Source organism: Rhinoraja longicauda, chromosome 39 (assembly GCF_053455715.1).
Source record: "Rhinoraja longicauda isolate Sanriku21f chromosome 39, sRhiLon1.1, whole genome shotgun sequence".
Lineage (NCBI taxonomy): Eukaryota > Metazoa > Chordata > Chondrichthyes > Rajiformes > Arhynchobatidae > Rhinoraja > Rhinoraja longicauda.
The window spans coordinates 3,362,271-3,381,014 of record NC_135991.1 but is presented as its reverse complement, the minus strand read 5'-3'; the positions used below and the strand labels follow the sequence as shown (position 1 = coordinate 3,381,014).

General features: G+C 48.4%; 1 protein-coding gene across 1 annotated transcript in view; it reads right to left on the bottom strand.

Annotated features, from left to right (window-relative positions):
* The window catches only part of LOC144611134 (uncharacterized), a 29,160-nt gene extending 20,104 nt beyond the window's left edge, over positions 1-9,056 (bottom strand). Inside the window, exon 1 of the mRNA XM_078430203.1 lies at positions 8,774-9,056. The gene's annotated coding sequence lies outside the window, so the exon portion shown is untranslated. The remainder of the gene's footprint in view (positions 1-8,773) is intronic.
* Between the last annotated feature and the right edge of the window lie 9,688 nt (positions 9,057-18,744).

Here is an 18,744-nt window from a genome sequence, read left to right as displayed (position 1 = left end):
GGTAAAAACAGCAGAGAGAATCACCGGCTGCCACTGCCCTCTCTGGAGGATATTGCCACCTCACGCCACCTCAGCAGAGCCACTAACATCATTAAAGACTCCACACACCCCGGTCACCACCTGTTTGAACTGTTGCCCTCTGGCAGGCCATATAGGTCAGTCAAAACACGCACCTCCAGACTAAGAGACAGTTTCTTCCCCAAAGCAATCTGCATACTCAATATGACAAGCTACTGAGTATTACTCATGCTGCACTCTTCCATGCTGCGACCTATCTCGCATTTTACCTTACTATTGTTTATTGATATATTGCAATATTGATTATTTATTTATCTTAAGCCCTAGTTAAATAACATTGTTTTTAAATTGTGTCCTGTGCTTTTATGTTAGTATATTATGCACCAATGCAATGGCAATAATAATTTTGTTGTATGCAGTGCTTTCATCGACAAATAAAGGCATTCATTCATTAATGTAGGAGAAACCGGAGTTGTGAATTTGTGGAATTCTCTGCCATAGACAGCAGTAAAAGCCAAATGACCGGATAGATTTAAGAGAGAGTTAGAAAGAGCTCTAGGGGCTAATGGAATCAAGGGATATGGGGAGAAGGCAGGCACGGGTTATTGATCGGGGATGATCAGCCATGATCACAATGAATGGCAGTGCTGGCTCGAAGGGCCGAATGACCTCCTCCCGCACCTATTTTCTATGTTTTTATGTTTCTAGGGTCCTCGATTCCCCTACTCTGGGCAAGAGACTGTGCGTCTACCCGATCTACAGTGCGCTCCATAATATTTGGGACAAAGACCCATCATTTATTTATTTGCCTCTGTGCTGCACAATTTGAGATTTGTAACAGAAAAAAATCACATATGGTTCAAGTGCACATTGTCAGATTTTATCAAAGGGTATTTTTATACATTTTGGTTTCACCATGTTGAAATTACAGCCGTGTTTATACATAGTCTCCCCATTTCAGGGCACCATAATGTTTGGGACACATGGCTTCACAGGCATTTGTAATTGCTCAGGTGTGTTTAATTGCCTCCTTTATGCAGGTAAAAGAGAGCTCTCAGCAACTAGTCTTTCTTCCAGTCTTTCCATCACCTTTGGAAACTTTTATTGCTGTTTATCAACACGAGGACCAATGTTGTGCCAATGAAAGTCAAAGAAGCCATAATGAGGCTGAGAAACAAGAATAAAACTGTTAGAGACATCAGCCAAACCTTAGGCTTACCAAAATCAACAGTTTGGAACATCATGAAGAAGAAAGAGAGCATTGGTGAGCTTATTAATCGCAAAGGGACTGGTAGGCCAAGGAAGACCTCCACAGCTGAAGACAGGAGAATTATTTCTATAATAAAGAAAAATCCCCAAACACCTGTCTGACAGATCAGAAACACGCTTCAGGAATCAGGTGTGGATTTGTCAATGACCACTGTCCGCAAAAGACTTCATGAACAGAAATAGAGAGGCTACACTGCAAGATGAAAACCACTGGTTAGCCGCAAAAATAGGATGGCCAGGTTACAATTTGCCAAGAAGTACTTAAAAGAGCAACCACAGTTCTGGAAAAAGGTCTTGTGGACAGATGAGACGAAGATTAACTTGTATCAGAGTGATTGCAAGAGCAAAGTATAGAGGAGAGAAGGAACTGCCCAAGATCCAAAGCATACCACCTCATCTGTGAAACACGGTGGTGGGGGTGTTATGGCCTGGGCATGTATGGCTACTGAAGGCACTGGCTCACTTATCTTCATTGATGATACAACTGATGATGGTAGCAGCATAACAAATTCTGAAGTGTATGGACACATCCTATCTGCTCAAGTTCAAACAAATACCTCAAAACTCATTGGCCGGCGGCTCATTTACAGCAGGACAATGATCCCAAAACATACTGCTAAAGCAACAAAGGAGTTTTTCAAAGCTAAAAAATGGTCAATTCTTGAGTGGCCAAGGCAATCACCCGATCTGAACCCAATTAAGCATGCCTTTTATATGCTGAAGAGAAAACTGAAGAGGATTAGCCCCCAAAACAAGCATAAGCTAAAGATGGCTGCAATACAGGCCTGGCAGAGCATCACCAGAGAAGACACCCAGCAACTGGTGATGTCCATGAATTGCAGACTTCGAGCAGTCATTGCATGCAAACAAAATACTAAACATGACTACTTTCATTTACATGACATTGCTGTGTCCCAAATATTATGGTGCCTTGAAATGGGGGGACTACGTATAAACACTGTCGTAATTTCTACATGGTGAAACCAAAATGTATGAAAATGGCCTTTATTAAAATCTGACAATGTGCACTTTAACAACATGTGATTTTTTCTATTACAAATCTCAAATTGTGGAGTACAGAGGCAAATAAATAAATGATGGGTCTTTGTCCCAAACATTATGGAGGGCACTATACCGATCCATGTCCTCCAGAGATGCTGCCTGACCCGCTGAGTTACTCCAGCACTTTGTACCTGCCCAAGTCCTCCAGAGATGACACAGAAAATAGGTGCTGGAGTAGGCCATTCGGCCCTTTGAGCCTGCTCCGCCATTCAATATGATCACGGCTAATCATCCAAAATCAGTACCCTGTATCCCTTGTATCCCTGGATTCCCTTAGCCCTAAGAGCTGAATCTAACTCGCTCTTGAAATGAGAACCAGATGCTGAAGATTCTGCTGAGTTACTCCAGCCTTTTACGATACGAGAAAAATGGTCTCGACTCAAAACATCATCTTTTCCTTTTCTCCGCAGATGCTGCCTGACCCGCTGAGTTACTCCAGCACTTTGAACCTGTCCATGTTCTCCAGAGATGCTGCCCGACCCACTGAGTTACTGCAGCACTTTGTACCTGTCCATGTTCCCCACAGAGATGCTGCCCGACCCGCTGAGTTACTCCAGCACTGTGAGTCGGTACGTGTGACAGTAAATAACCACTGAACCATTGGAAACAAAGCTAGGGTCCTTCTGCAGTTGTACAGGGCCCTAGTGAGACCGCACCTGGAGTACTGTGTGCAGTTTTGGTCTCCAAATTTGAGGAAGGATATTCTTGCTATTGAGGGCGTGCAGCGTAGGTTTACTAGGTTAAGTCCCGGAATGGCGGGACAGTCATATGTTGAAAGACTGGAGCGGCTAGGCTTGTATACACTGGAATTTAGAAGGATGAGAGGAGATCTTATCGAAACGTATAAGATTATTAAGGGGTTGGACACGTTAGAGGCCAGGAAACATGTTCCCGATGTTGGGGGAGTCCAGAACCAGGGGCCACACACAGTTTAAGAATAAGGGGTAGGCCATTTAGAACGGAGATGAGGAAAAACTTTTTCAGTCAGAGAGTTGTGAATCTGTGGAATTCTCTACCTCAGAAGGCAGTGGAGGCCAATTCTCTGAATGCATTCAAGAGAGAGTTAGATAGAGCTCTTAAGGATAGTCAGGGGGCATGGGGAGAAGGCAGGAACGTGGTACTCATTGAGAATGATCAGCCATGATCACATTTTATTTCGGAGTCACGTGAGTGACTACGTGAAGACCCCGTCCAGCACGCGTGCGCGACATTAGCGTTCATGCAGTGCACCCGCGACGAACGGGAGTTCAAGGTGCTCCCGCTACAAATTAAAAAGTCGGGCCGACAGGTAAGTTCTACCGTGGCCGTGAGTATTTTCTCTGTGGTCTGCTTTAGGTCCCAAGATGAGCAAGACCAGAGGAAAGACATTTGCAGCTCGCCCCCGTTCGTTTTCCGTTGAGGAACGTTCTTTGGAGGGGGGGCAAGAGGCGGCAGCAATAACTACCGAGCCGAGCCCAGCACCGCTAGTGCAGCCTGAGCAGCGAGCTGGAGGTACCTGCAGCCAGAACCGGGCGGTAGTATCCGACGATTCGGATGAAGATGCCACACCGCTCGAGAGCGGCACTGGCAGCCGCCTAAGCCGAATGGAACGGCTTATGGAGCAAATGCTCCAGCGAGATCTGCTGAGAGAGCAGCAGCAGACTCGCCAAGGGAGCCCAGGTACTCCCGCAGTGCCCTTTACGGCACTGGCCATTGCCTCACCTTCTTTTGAAGGCAGCATTGGCGACCAGGTCTGGGCTGGTCAAGAAGAGGGGTTGTTGGCTGAAGATGTCCGGAGTACGCAGAGTGTACAGGATCAGGAAGAGCTGCTGGGTGTGGTCAACCGCTACGTGGTCATTCCACGAGGGGGTCGGCCTTTAGAGCCGAAACTTGCAGCCAGCATTGACCACCTGTCCTCAAAACCCCTACAAGAACGGGTGGTCAATGAGGCTCTTGAGCTATATACAGCCCCAGAAAATTGTACATCATTGAATGTACCAGCTGTAAACAGCCAAATTTGGGGACATTTGGGGCAGAACATCAGGAACCTGGAGTTGAAGCTCCAGAAAATCCTTAAACTCCTGACTGCAGGGATGACATCATATGCTCGGTCCATTGATGGTGTGGACATCTCCACAAATCAGCAAGATACATTAGCTCTGCTGTGCACCACTCAATACCAGATAAATATTTTACGGAAGGAAATCATCAAGCCTGCCCTCAACCCTAAGTTTGCGGGACTTTGCAAAACACCGGGTTCAGAACCTCCAATTCTGCTTTTTGGAAAGGATCTTCCAAAAAAGGTGAAAGACCTAGAGGAAGAATCCAAGACCTTTGGTCTCGTGAGGGCAGGTTTGGGACCGAGCAGACCTAACAAACCCAGGCGGCAGTACCTCACGGCGTCCACCAGTCATAGACCACCATATGGGACTGGTGAAAGCTCGGGGTCCGCAACCATTCCCCGTAAGCCTTTTTTAGGCCAGGGCCCAGAGCGGACCCCATGGAAAATGCGCCACCCCCAACAACATCAACGTCAACATCTACATCAACAGCAGCCCTCTACAGCCCAGCAGACACCTCATTGTCCAGCGAAGAGGCAGAAGTAGCACCAGTAACCATGGAGGTTGGTGGGTCTGGTACCTCTCGGCATATGAGCAGTAGGGACTCTATACTATCAGGGGGGAGATTGCACTTGTTTTTGGATGCATGGGAAACCATCACTAATGACAAGTACATACTAAGCTGCATTCATGGCTATAAAATTGACTTTGTTCATGAAAACATTCCGCCAGTTCAGCATATACCCCAAAGGGTATTCACCCTCTCAGTCAAAGAGAAACAAGAGGGTCAAGCTGAACTTGTGAGGCTACTAGCAAAAGGTGTCATTGAAAGAACAAAACATGAACCTTTGGAATTTGTGTCTAATATTTTCACTAAAACTAAAAAAGATGGTGGATGTCGCATCATCATTGACTTAACTACGTTAAACGAGTCAGTTAAGTATACACATTTTAAGATGGAAACTTTTGAAACCGCCAGACTTTTGATTTCTACAGGGTACTTTCTAGCAGGCATTGATTTAAAAGATGCCTACTACTCAGTACCCATACACAAGGAGCACCGTAAATACTTAAAATTTATCTGGATGAAACAGCTATGGCAATTTAAAGCCTTACCAAATGGACTAACCTCCGCTCCAAGGTTGTTCACTAAAATCTTAAAACCCGCCTTGGCATTATTGAGAAAACAAAAGCATATAGTCATGGCGTACTTAGACGACATTTTAATAGTAGGGAAAACCTTGGAGACAGCTATTTTGGCAGTAGCAGCCACCAAACGTTTGTTTGAAACTTTGGGGTTTGTCATACATCCAGATAAATCCAATTTTACACCGTCCACTACCATGGACTATCTTGGATTTACGATTGATACTGTTCGCATGGTTGTCACTCTGCCAAAGGGGAAAGCATCCCAATTGGCACTATCATGCCACGAACTAATGCATAAACGTCAGCCAACCATACGGCAGGTAGCTAGAGTTATTGGTAAAATGGTAGCAGCTTTTCCAGCTGTACAATTTGGGCCTTTGCACTACCAAAATTTACAAAGAGCAAAAGTGCACGCACTAAAGCAAAACTCAGGTCACTTTGACCGAGCTATGTATTTAACTGCTGAATCCATTCCAGAGTTACAATGGTGGACAAGGAACATTAGGCTCAGTTCCAGTCCCATAATAATCACCAACCCAGTATTAACCATTCAAACGGATGCCAGTGCTTTGGGCTGGGGAGCAACTAACATGCAATCCAGCACAGGGGGCAGATGGACTAATTCTGAATCATCTTGCCTACAGACACGGGGTATCAACTATTTAGAAATGTTGGGTGCGTTTTATGGTTTAAAAGCATATTCATCTAATACGCATCATGCACATGTCCGGTTGCAATTAGATAATACCACGGTGGTGGCTTATATCAACCACATGGGTGGTATAAAGTCGATATCGTGTGACAAATTGGTCAACCTAATCTGGCAATGGTGTGTCGACAGACATACTTGGTTATCAGCAACTTACCTACCAGGTAAGCAAAATACAGTGGCAGACACCAGGTCACGCAAATTTAACGATAACATCGAATGGATGTTAAATCCCAAAGTATTTGCCGAAATTACAAAGCAATATGGCACACCAGATATCGATCTATTTGCATCCAGGCTGAATCACCAGGTACCAACGTATGTCGCTTGGGAACCAGACCCTGAGGCAGCAGCAGTTGATGCATTCACGCTGTATTGGGGGAAAATGTTCGTTTATGCTTTTCCTCCCTTCTGCCTCATCAGTCGGGTATTACGCAAGATTCAATTGGATTCCGCTTCAGGAATCTTGATAACACCCGACTGGCCTACACAGCCATGGTTCCCAGTGGCCCTCGACATGGCTGTCGAAACACCGTTGGAATTCCCCAGCAGTCCGGAATTATTAATCCACCCAGTGTCAGGCATTAGTCACCCGTGCCATGACAGAGTCAATCTCCTGGCTTGCAGATTCTAAAAAGACCTCTACTGGGCCTGGGACTGTCTGAGGACGCCATCAACATGATGACCGCATCCCACCGGGAGTCCACCAGGAGACAATACCTGACCAACATAAGAAAATGGGAACGGTATTGCTCCAAAACAGGAACTACCTACACTACAGCAACACCCACCAGTGTTGTGGAGTTCCTGGTTGGATTACATCGGGAAGGACTCAGCTACAGCGCCATAAATACAGCCAGGAGTGCGTTGTCAGCTTATTTGGTTCCAGCAGCAGGACAACTGGCTTTGGGGTCCCATCCACTAGTAATCAAAATCATGAGGGGCATTTTTAACACTAACCCCCCCAGACCAAGGTACACTCAGATCTGGGATGTCAGCATTGTGCTGACGTACCTTAGGGGATGGCCACCGCCCAGGGCACTCACGCTGGAACAACTTACACTGAAATCAGTCATGCTCATGGCACTAGTGTCAGCTCAAAGGGTACAATCCCTCCACCTTCTGAGGCTGGACAGCATGACAGAGTCATTGGACTGTTTCACATTCCATATTCAGGGACTGGTCAAACAAACTAGACCAGGTACCACGCCTCCAGTCATGGAGTTCTGGGCATATTCATCTGACCCACGGCTGTGTGCCAAGACCCATCTCGCCAATTACATAGACACAACACACAACTTAAGAGGGAGAGAAAAAGCCTTATGGATAAGCCACAAGAAGCCTCATGGTCAGGTGACGAGCCAAACCATTTCAAGGTGGCTCAAGCAGGTGCTTAAGTCCGCGGGAGTCAATACCAATGTTTACAAATCTCACTCCACCAGGGCTGCATCTACGTCGGCGGCTAGTCGAATGGACGTGCCTATGGACCATATTCTGGCCAGAGCAGGATGGTCCTCGGAAAGAACTTTCCAAAGGTTTTATAATAAACCGCTGGCGCAACCTGCTACATTTGCAGACAGAATTTTAGAGTCTGCAGATAATATTTAATTTGAGCCCTGGGGAGCTCTCTGTTTTTTGTTGTCATTAATAAACCTTTTTTGTTCACAAACAGGCTCTTTATTGCGATAACATACTTCCTCCCTCTAAGGTCTTCAGACAGTGAGTGAAGCATGAGCTGGTACACGGTTCGGAATCACAGAGCTTTGAAGTCTTCACGTAGTCACTCACGTGACTCCGAAATAAAATAGTAAGATTAAATGAGAACTTACCAGTTCGAAGTTTGATCTGTATTTTATGAGGAGTTACGATGAGGGATTACGTGCCCTCCGCTCCCACCCTCTTTTATACAGATCAACTGGTAATTAAGTTCTTATTTTTTCTTTACTATATTTATTTCAATCGTTGTGTTTTTTCTGTGAATCCACACCGCTGCTTTGAAGAATGTCGCGCACACGTGCTGGACGGGGTCTTCACGTAATCCCTCATCGTAACTCCTCATAAAATACAGATCAAACTTCGAACTGGTAAGTTCTCATTTAATCTTACTATTATATAGCATAAGACAATAACTGCAGATGCTGGTACAAATCGAAGGTATTTATTCACAAAATGCTGGAGTAACTCAGCCATGATCACATTGAATGGCGGTGCTGGCTCGAAGGACCGAAGGGCCTCCTCCTGCACCTATTGGTTATTGTCTATTATCCCTTCATCCAAGTCGAGACTGATCTAAACCAGTATAAGAAAATAACTGCAGATGCTGGTACAAATCGATGGTATTTATTTCACAAAATGCTGGAGTAACTCAGCAGGTCAGGCAGCATCTCAGGAGAGAAGGAATGGGTGTCGTTTCGGGTCGAGACCCATCTTCAGACTGAACCAGATCTAAACCAGCATCTGCAGTTTTTGTTTTCATTTGGTGTGTTTTAGGTGCACGACTCCCCCATTGCAACTGCAACTCACTCACCCCAAGCACTTGTGCATCTTGTCCTGCCCGGCTGGGTGTGAAACGTCAAGTCGCCGCCAGGGGGGGCGAGCGGCCCCACCTTGCCCTGGCTTTGTGTTTACTTGACACCTTCTCTCTCTCTCTCCTTCTCCCCTTCTCTCTTCTCCCGGGACGGGTCGGCCATCCACGCCAGGGCCCTCGCAGCTCACCTACTGCTGCTGCTGAGCCGCCGGCGACGACGACCCGCCCACCCACGCGGCGGCCTCACCAACGGCAACAGCCCCCAACCCCAGCGGACAGCGCATGCTCGGGGTGGCTGGAGAGGGGGGGATTGTGCGACTGAGTGACAGCGGTCGCGGCCAATGACGGCGGGCGGCGCTGGTTCAACGTCAGAGACAAGCACGTCAGTGAGCGTATCTGAAATGGATGTCATGTGCGGGCGGGGATTGTGCGACTGAGTGACAGCGGTCACGGCCAATGACGGCGGGTGGGGCTTGTTCAACGTCAGTGACACTGACGTCATTGGGCGGGGACAAAGTCGTCATCTGTGGGCGGGGATTGTGCGACCGGGTGCAGCGGTCCCGGCCAATGGCGGCGGGCGGGTCTGGCTAACGTCTTTAGACAGACCCGTGGTGGGCGGGGATTCAACGTCATCTATGGGCGGGGATTGTGCGGCTGAGTGACAGCGGTAAGTAGGCGGGGATCGTGCAATTGAGTGACAGCCGAATTGACCAAAGCGGTGCGGCCGGTTAAACGTCAATGACAGGTACGTCAGTGGGCAGGGGTTGTGTCAGTGAGTGTCACATCCACCGTGACCAATGGCGGCGGGCGGGGCTGGTACAACGTCTGTGACAATTACGTTAGTGGGCGGGGATAAAACCGTCATCTGTGGGCGGGGATTGTGCGGCTGAGTGACAGCGGTCACGGCCAAAGGCAGCGGGCGGGGTTGGTAACGTCCTTCATAATTATGTCGTATAAGAAGATAACTGCAGATGCTGGTACAAATAATTATGTCAGTGGGCGGGGAATTCTGCCATTGAGTGACAACCGCCGTGACCATTGACGGTGGGCGGAGCTTGTTTAACGTCTGTGACAAACACGTCATGCGGGCGGGGATATAGACGTCATGTGTGGGCGGGGATTCTGCGAAAGAGTGACAGCGGTCACGGCCAATGGCGACGGGCGGAGACGTCAGTGGGCGGGTATGATGACGTCTATGATAAAGACGTCATGTATGGTATTGTGCGACTGAGTGACAGGGGTCGGAACCAATGGCGGCGGGCTGGGCTGGGAAGTGATAACGTCATGTGGCCGCAACATCAGTGGGCGGGGATTATGCGCCTAATTTGCAGCTGTCGGCAAGTGCGATGACCAATGGCGGCGGGCCGAGCTGGTGTGGCGTCAATGGGCGGGGATTGGAGACGTCAAAAATGGCTATGTCAGTGGGAGTTCCGACTGTGGGAGGGATTTGTGCCACTGAGTACAATGGCGGCGGCGATCAATGGCGGCGGGCGCGGCAGGTGACGTGGTCAAGCGTTACGTCAGTGAGGACAGTTGCGTATGAGGGCGGGGCATGTGGAACTGAGTGATTCTGGGACAGTCTCTTCCCTGCTGTTATCAGGCAACCGAGTTATCCCACACTTTAACACCCCCTCCCATTCCCACACTGACTTTTCTGTTGGAGGAACAGCATCTCGTATTTACACAGTTTAAGAATAAGGGGTAGGCCATTTAGAACGGAGATGAGGAAAAACATTTTCAGTCAGAGAGTGGTGAATCTGTGGAATTCTCTGCCTCAGAAGGCAGTGGAGGCCAATTCTCTGAATGCATTCAAGAGAGAGCTAGATAGTGCTCTTAAAGATAGCGGAGTCAGGGGGTCTGGGGAGAAGGCAGGAACGGGGTACTGATTGAGAATGATCAGCCATGATCACATTGAATGGCGGTGCTGGCTCGAACGACCGAATGGCCACCTCCTGCACCTATTGTCGATTGTCTATTCATATCATATCATATCATATATATACAGCCGGAAACAGGCCTTTTCGGCCCACCAAGTCCGTGCCGCCCAGCGATCCCCGCACATTAACACTATCCTACACCCACTAGGGACAATTTTTACCTTTACCCAGCCAATTAACCTACATACCTGTACGTCTTTGGAGTGTGGGAGGAAACCGAAGATCTCGGAGAAAACCCACGCAGGTCATGGGGAGAACGTACAAACTCCTTACAGTGCAGCACCCGTAGTCAGGATCGAACCTGAGTCTCCGGCGCTGCATTCGCTGTAAAGCAGCAACTCTACCGCTGCGCTACCGTGCCGCCCATTGTCTATTAAGGATAGCGGAGTCAGGGGGTATGGGGAGAAGGCAGGAACGGGGTACTGATTGAGAATGATTAAGTCAAGTCAAGTCAAGTCAAGTCAATTTTATTTGTATAGCACATTTAAAAACAACCCACGTTGACCAAAGTGCTGTACATCTGATTAGGTTCCAATGGGGGAAAAAAAATGAAACATACAGTAGCACGCAAACAGTTCACAGCGCCTCCTCAATGAGCCTCAAATGCTAGGGAGTAGAAATAGGTTTTGAGCCTGGACTTAAAGGAGTCGATGGAGGGGGCAGTTCTGATGGGGAGAGGGATGCTGTTCCACAGTCTAGGCCTACTCCTGCACCTATTGTCTATTCTCTACCAGGGGTATGAACATTGAGTTAAAACATAGAAAACAGGTGCAGGAGGAGGCCATTCGGCCCTTCGAGCCAGCACCGTCATTCACTATGATCAATGCTGATCATCCGCAATCAGTATCCCGTTCCTGCCTTCTCCCCATATCCTTTGACTCCGCTTTCTTTAAGAGCTCTATCTAACTCTCTCTTGAATGCATCCAGTGAATTGGCCTCCACTGCCTTCTGAGGCAGAGAATTCCACAGATTCACAACTCTGGGTGAAAAAGTTTTTCCACATCTCCGTTCTAAATGGCCTACCCCTTATTCTTAAACTGTGGCCCTTGGTTCAGGACTTCCCCAACATCGGGAACATGTTTCCTGCCTCTAGTATGTTCAATCGCTTAATAATATATGTTTCAAAAGATCCCTTCTCGTCCTTCAGAATTCTAGTGTTTAGAAGCCCAGTCGCTCCGGTCTTTGAACATACGACAGTCCTGCCATCCCGGGAATTAAGCCTGTGAACCTAGGCTGTACTCCCTCTATAGCAAGAAATGACGTCTGTCAATTCTATCACACCGTTTGCAAAATGCTTTAACTCCCTCTCCCATTCCCACACTGATGTTTCTGTTGGAGGAACAGCATCTCGTATTTCGCTTGGGCAGCTCACAACCCAGCGGTATGAACATTTACTTAGAAAATAGATGCAGGAGGAGGCCATTTAGCCCTTCGATCCAGCACCGTCATTCAATATGATCATGGTTGATCATCCATAATCAGTAACCCGTTCCTGCTTTCCCCCCATATCCCTTGATTCCATTAGCCCTAAGAACTAAATCTAACTCTCTCTTGAATACATCCAGTGAATTGGCCTCCACTGCCTTCAATGGCAGAGAATTCCATGGATTCACAACTCTCTGAGTGAAAAGGTTTTCCCTCATCTCCGTTCTAAATGGCCTACCACTTATGATCAGCCAAGATCACATTGAATGGTAGTGCTGGCTCGAAGGGCGAAATGGCCTCCTCCAGCACCTATTTTTTATGTCTATGTCTATGTCTATATCTCCATGAATGGCATGGCTCTGGGGAGTGTTGTAGAGCACAGGTATTTATTCACAAAATGCTGGAGTAACTCAGCAGGTTAGGCAGCATCTCGGGAGAAAAGGAATAGGTGATGTTTCGGGTCAAGACCGTAGATCAGAGGAATCTCGGAGTGCATGTACATAGTTCCTTGAAAGTGGATAGGGTGGTCAAGAAGGCTTTTGGTACATTGACCTTCATCAGTCAGGGTATAGTGTATAGTAATGGACTCCTGCACACCGATGAGACCATGCACAGGCTCGGCGCTCATTTCGCTGTACACCTCCGCTCGGCCTTCCTAAACATACCAGATCTCCTGGTTGCTCAACACTTTAACTCCCCCTCCCATTCCCACACTGACCTTTCTGTCCTGGGCCTCCATTGTCAGAGTGAGGCCCAGCGCAAATTGGAGGAACAACACCACATATTTCGTGTGGGTAGCTTGCACCCCAGCTGGATGAACATTGACTTCTCTACCTTCAAGTAGCCCTTGATTTCCCTCTCTCTTCATCCTCTTCCCCTTGCTAGTTCTCCTACCAGTCTTACTCTCTCCGACTACATTTTATCTCTGTGCCGCCCGCTCTAGTGAGGGCACATTTGGAGTATAGTGTTCAGTTTTTGGTCACCCTGCTTTGGGAAGGATGTCAATCGCTGGGAATAGTGCAGAGAAGATTTACGAGGAATTGTCAGGAATCGAGGGACTGATCTATGGGGAGAGGTTGGACAGGCTAGGACATTATTCCTTGGAGCGTGGGCGCCTGAGGGGTAATCTTATAGCGGTGTATAGAGGGGAATTATGAGGGGAATGGATAGGGTGAATGCACACGGTCTTTTCCCAGACTTGGAGAATCAAGAACAAGATACATTTTGAATTCCTTACCTTGACGGAGATGCGATTGTTTTCCGGTTCATATCTCCGGTCGCTCTGCGGGCCTAACATCGTGGAGCTGGCGGCTTTGCTCGAGACTGACTTTGAGCCCCACCGTGGGGTCGTGGACTTGCCATCGCAGCCTGCGATCCTTTGCTTGGGATCGACGCTACAATTGCGGCCTGCGGATTTCACCATCGAGGAGCTCGCAGTCTCGGGTAGAGACCGATATCAGGAAACTGCAAAGTCGCATAAGGTGAAACGCCCCAACCCGGGGTCAGATCGCCCGGCGCGGGGAGCTGACATCGCCCCGTTGCAGGAGCTTAATCGCCCCGACGCGAGGGCCCAACCGCCGGCTATGGGAGCCAAGATCGCCCCGACCACGGAAGGTTGAGGCCCTCGACCGCAGGAGGACAAAGAAGTAAGGAAGATTGAACATTTTTTTCGCCTTTCATCACAGTGAGGAATGTGGAGGAGTCACTGTGCTGGATGTTTATGTTAAAATGTATTTTGTGTGTTCTGTTTCTTTTTATTGGGATGACTACGGCAAAACAAATTCCTCGTATGCTGCAAAACATACTTGGCTAATAAAGTATGAATATGATTATGATTATGATCGGAAAGGTGTAGCGTGATATAGGTAAAAAATAGGCATGTGGGAGTACTGTACATGGGGCGTCTTGGTAAGTTGGGATGAACCCCTGTTTCTATGCTCTAAACGAAACGATAGATCTTTATTCCAGGAAGGAAATTAGTCTGCCAACAGTGATAAATAGAGTCATAGATTAACACAGTGTGGAAGCAGGCCCTTTGGCCCAACTTGCCCAAACCACCAACAATGTCCCAGCTACCCTAGTCCCACTTGCCTGCGCTTGGTCCATAACCCTCCAAACCTGTCCTATCCATGTACCTGTCCAACTGTTTCTTAAACGATGGGATAGTCCCAGCCTCAACACCTCCTCTGGCAGCTGGTTCCATACACCCACCACCCTCTGTGTGAAAAAGTTACCCCTCGGATTCCTATTAAATATTTTCCCCCTCACCTTGAACATATGTCTTCTGGTCCTCGATTCCCTTACTCTGGGTAAAAGACTGTGCATCGACCCGATCTATTCCTTCTCATGATTTTGTATACCTCTATAAGATTTCCCCTTATTCTCCTACGCTCCATGGAAAAGAAACCTATCTTACTTAACCTCTCCCTCTAGCTCACACCCTCTAGTCCTGGCAACATCATCGTAAATCCTTTCTAAACCCTTTTCAAACTTAACAATATCTTTCCTTTTCCATGGTGCCCAGAACTGAACACAATACTCTAAATGCGGTCTCACATGAATGAATGGATGAATGAATGAATGAATGAATGAATGAATGAATGAAATGAATGAATGAATGAATGAATAAATAAGTTTATTGGTCAAGTATGCATTACAAGGAATGTGCCTTGGTGCTCCGCTCACAAATGCCAACACAAACATACAGTTAACAATTAAGAATAAAGCATAATCACATCAAAACAATAAAGATACGCCATTACGGTGTAAACATGTGGACGAAAATAAACCAGAGTAAAAAATCGACTCCAGTCAAAAAGTCCCAACAGAGAATGTACTTCCTGCGGCAACTGAGGAAACACAATCTGCCACAAGCAATGACGGTCCAATTCTATACTGCTATAATTGAGTCCGTCCTCACCTTCTCCATCATGGTCTGGTTTGTCTCGGCCACCAAGCACGACATCCGGAGGCCTGCAACGAATCATTCGGTCAGATGAGAAGTTTGTTGGCTGCAACCTTCCCCCCATTGACGAACTGTGCACTGCAAGAGCCAGGAAGCTAGCGGGCAAGGTCATCTCTGACCCCTCCCACCCTGGCCACAAACTCTTTGAAGCACTTCCCTCTGCAAGGCGACTCCGGATTCTCAAAGCAGCCACAATGAGACATAAAATCAGCTTTTTTCAGCGAGTACTACTCAACAACCAAAGGTCTACAGTCTCTTTTTTGCTCTGGTTGATTTCTCCCACATGTTTAAGCTGAATTGTTATATTCTTAATGTTTTAATGTTTCATGGTTTATACTTAATCGTTTACTGTATGTTCGTGTTGTTACTTTCGAGCGGAGCAACAAGACACATTCCTTGTATGTGTACATACTTAGCCAATAGACTTATTCATTCATTCTTTCATTCATTCATTCATTCATTCATTCATTCATTCATTCATTCATTCATTCATTCATTCATTCATTCATTCATTCATTCATTCGTTCATTCATTCATTCATTCGTTCATTCGTTCATTCATTCATTCGTTCATTCGTTCACATTCGTTCATTCGTTCATTCGTTTCATTCGTTCATTCGTTCATTCGTTCATTTCGTTCATTCGTTCATTCATTCATTCGTTCATTCGTTCATTCATTCATTCATCCTTCATTCATTCATTCATTCATTCATTCATTCATTCATTTCATTCATTCATTCATTCATTCCTGCACCTATTTTCTATGTATCTAAAGATGTGTCAGAAGACGCAGGGGAGGCGGGTACAAAAATAGGTGCAGGAGTAGGCCATTCATCCCTTCGAGCAGCACCACCATTCAATATAATCGGGGCGGGGAGCGACCTCCGGGCCCCTTTCCCGTGCGTGGAGCGCTGTTTGTTGGCGAAGCTGCGGGGACCTTGTTAAACCGCTGCCGCCTCTGGCACCATGAGGGGAAGTTCAGACGCGAGGCATGCCGGGACGGGCGGCGTTCCTCCCGCTGGTCCTCTGGTAGTGGATGGTGGGGGATGGGGGGCCCTATTATGAACGTCGAGCGGCCCCATTGTGACGTCACACGCTAAAGACCGGGCGGAGCGCGAGCTCATCTCTTAAAGTCGTAGGGGGTTCCATTGTGACTTCACTCACTGAGGACCTTTAAGAAATCGATTGGAAATGGAATTTTGTAAACTTTAACATTTCTGTTTAAAAGTATAAGACCAATTTAAATAAAATTTGTTATAAACAGGACAATGGTGATTAAGGTGGTGCTAAAATCAACTGGAGTTTAGAAGATGAGAGTGGATCTTATAGAAACATATAAAATTATAAAAGGACTGGACAAGCGAGGTGCAGGAAAAATGATCCCAATGTTGGGGGAGTTCAGAACCAGGGCCACAGTCTTAGAATAAAGGGGAGGCCATTTAAAACTGTGGTGAGAAGAAACTTTTTCACCCAGAGAGTTGTGAATTTGTGGAATTCCACTGCCACCGAGGGCAGTGGAGGCCAAATCACTGGATGGATTTCAGAGAGAGTTAGATAGAGCTCTCGGGACTAGTGGTATCAAGGCATATGTGGAGAAGGCAGGCACGGGTTATTGATTGTGGACGATCAGCCATGATCACAATGAATGGCGGTGCTGGCTCGAAGGGCCGAATGGCCTCCTCCTACACTTATTTTGTATGTTTCTATGTATCTGTGAAAATTGTGGCGCTATCGTTCACCGTTTTGGCGGTAGGTCCCAATGTGCACAACCAAATCTCAGAAGTACATATTCAGGTTTTGAGTTTTAGTAATATACTAGACTAAGTGGACTCGTTGGACCCATCATCGTAGAGGGTGACAAGGAAGGGGGCGAGGATGTCACTCACCTGGGCCCCATGGCGCCAACGCTGCAGCCAGAGTGAGCGGTGGACCGAAAGCCCCTCCTGTATTGGTGTGGCACCCTCACCCCCGCAACCCACTGAATCCCACTTTCTCCCCACTCCTCCTCCTTCCACTCACCACTCGATGCCCACTACCCCTCCCCCACTTCCCCCTCCCCGCCCCCGTACCCACCCTCACTTCCACCACCCCGCGCCCTACTCCCCTCCCCCATACACACCATCCCCCCTCCAACTCACCCACTCCATACCCTCCTCCCTCACCGACTCCATCCCCACTCCCCCCACTCCACCTCCCTTCCTCCGCCACTCACCCACTCCACCCCCACTCACCCACTCTTCCGCACACACCGATTCCACCCCCTCCCTCCCCCTCACCCACTAGATGCCCACCACTCTACGCACCTCCCTCCCCTCCACTCAATCCCTCCTTCCCTCACCCACTCCATGCCCCCTCCCTCCCTCTGACCCACTCCAACCCCCCTCCCTCCCCCCTCCCCCACTCCATCTCCCCCTCCCTCCCTCTCACCCACGCAATCGCCCCCAACCCCCCGCCCACCCACCCCATTCCTCCTCCTGCCCTCACCTCTCCACACCCACCCCATCCCCCTCCTCCTCCCCGCACACCCATCCCCCCACACCCACCAACCCCCTCCTCAACCCACTCCATCCCACCTCACCCACCATCTCCCCTCCTTCTCCTCCCACCTCACCCCTCAACCACTCCATCCCCACCCCTCACCCATTCCGCCCCCCCCCTCACACCCCTCACCCTCTCCAGCATCCACCCCTCATCCTCCTCACTCCTCCCCATCATCCTCCCTCCTTACTCCCCCTCATCCTGCACCCCCTCATCCTCTCTCCCCATCCTCCCTCCCTCCTCCCCCCTCTTCCTCCCTCCCTTATTCTCCCCCTCTCATCCTCCCTCCCTTATCCTCCCGCTCTCATCCTCCCATCCTCATCCTCCCTCCCTCCTTTCCCCCCTCAACCTCCCCCCATCCTCCCCACTCATCCTCCCCTCCCTTCCCCTCCTCATCCTGCCTCCCTACCGATGCGTGCACTCGATTGCGGGCGGGGAGCGTCCCCCGGTTCGAAGCTCGAGCGTTGAGCGCTGGTCGTCGACGAGCTGCGGGGAATGACGGAGAGGCAGCGCTGATCAATGGCGTCGACGGCCATACTGGTAGGCCTGCTGCCGCTGCCGCCTGTGGCGCCGCGCTGCACAATGCGAGGAAGGTCAGACGCGAAGGCATGCCGGGACGGGCGGCGGTCGACACACACGCTATGCTTAATGTCGAGCGGGTCCCATTGTGACGTCATACGTAAAAGACGGTGGGGGGAGCTCATCTCTTAAAGTCGCACGGGTCCCATTGTGACGACACACGCTGACGACCTTCAAGAAATCGGTTGGAAAGGTAATTTTTAAACTTTAAAATCTCTCTAACGTTACAAAATATAAGACCAATTTAAATAACACTTGTTTTATACAGTCGCCAGGAAAATGGTGTTGAAGGTGGTGCTAAAATTGTGGCGCTATCGTTTACCGTGTTGACCTACCTACGACAAATCTCAGAAATATATACATACATATTTCTATATATACAAGATCTGAGTTTTAGTAAAGGATTTCGACCCACCTTCCACCCGACCAGCCAGCGTATCCAACAAATCATCTGCCAATATTTCCGTCAACAACAACGGGACCCCACCACTGGCCATATCTTCCCATCCCCTCCCCTTTCTGCGTTCC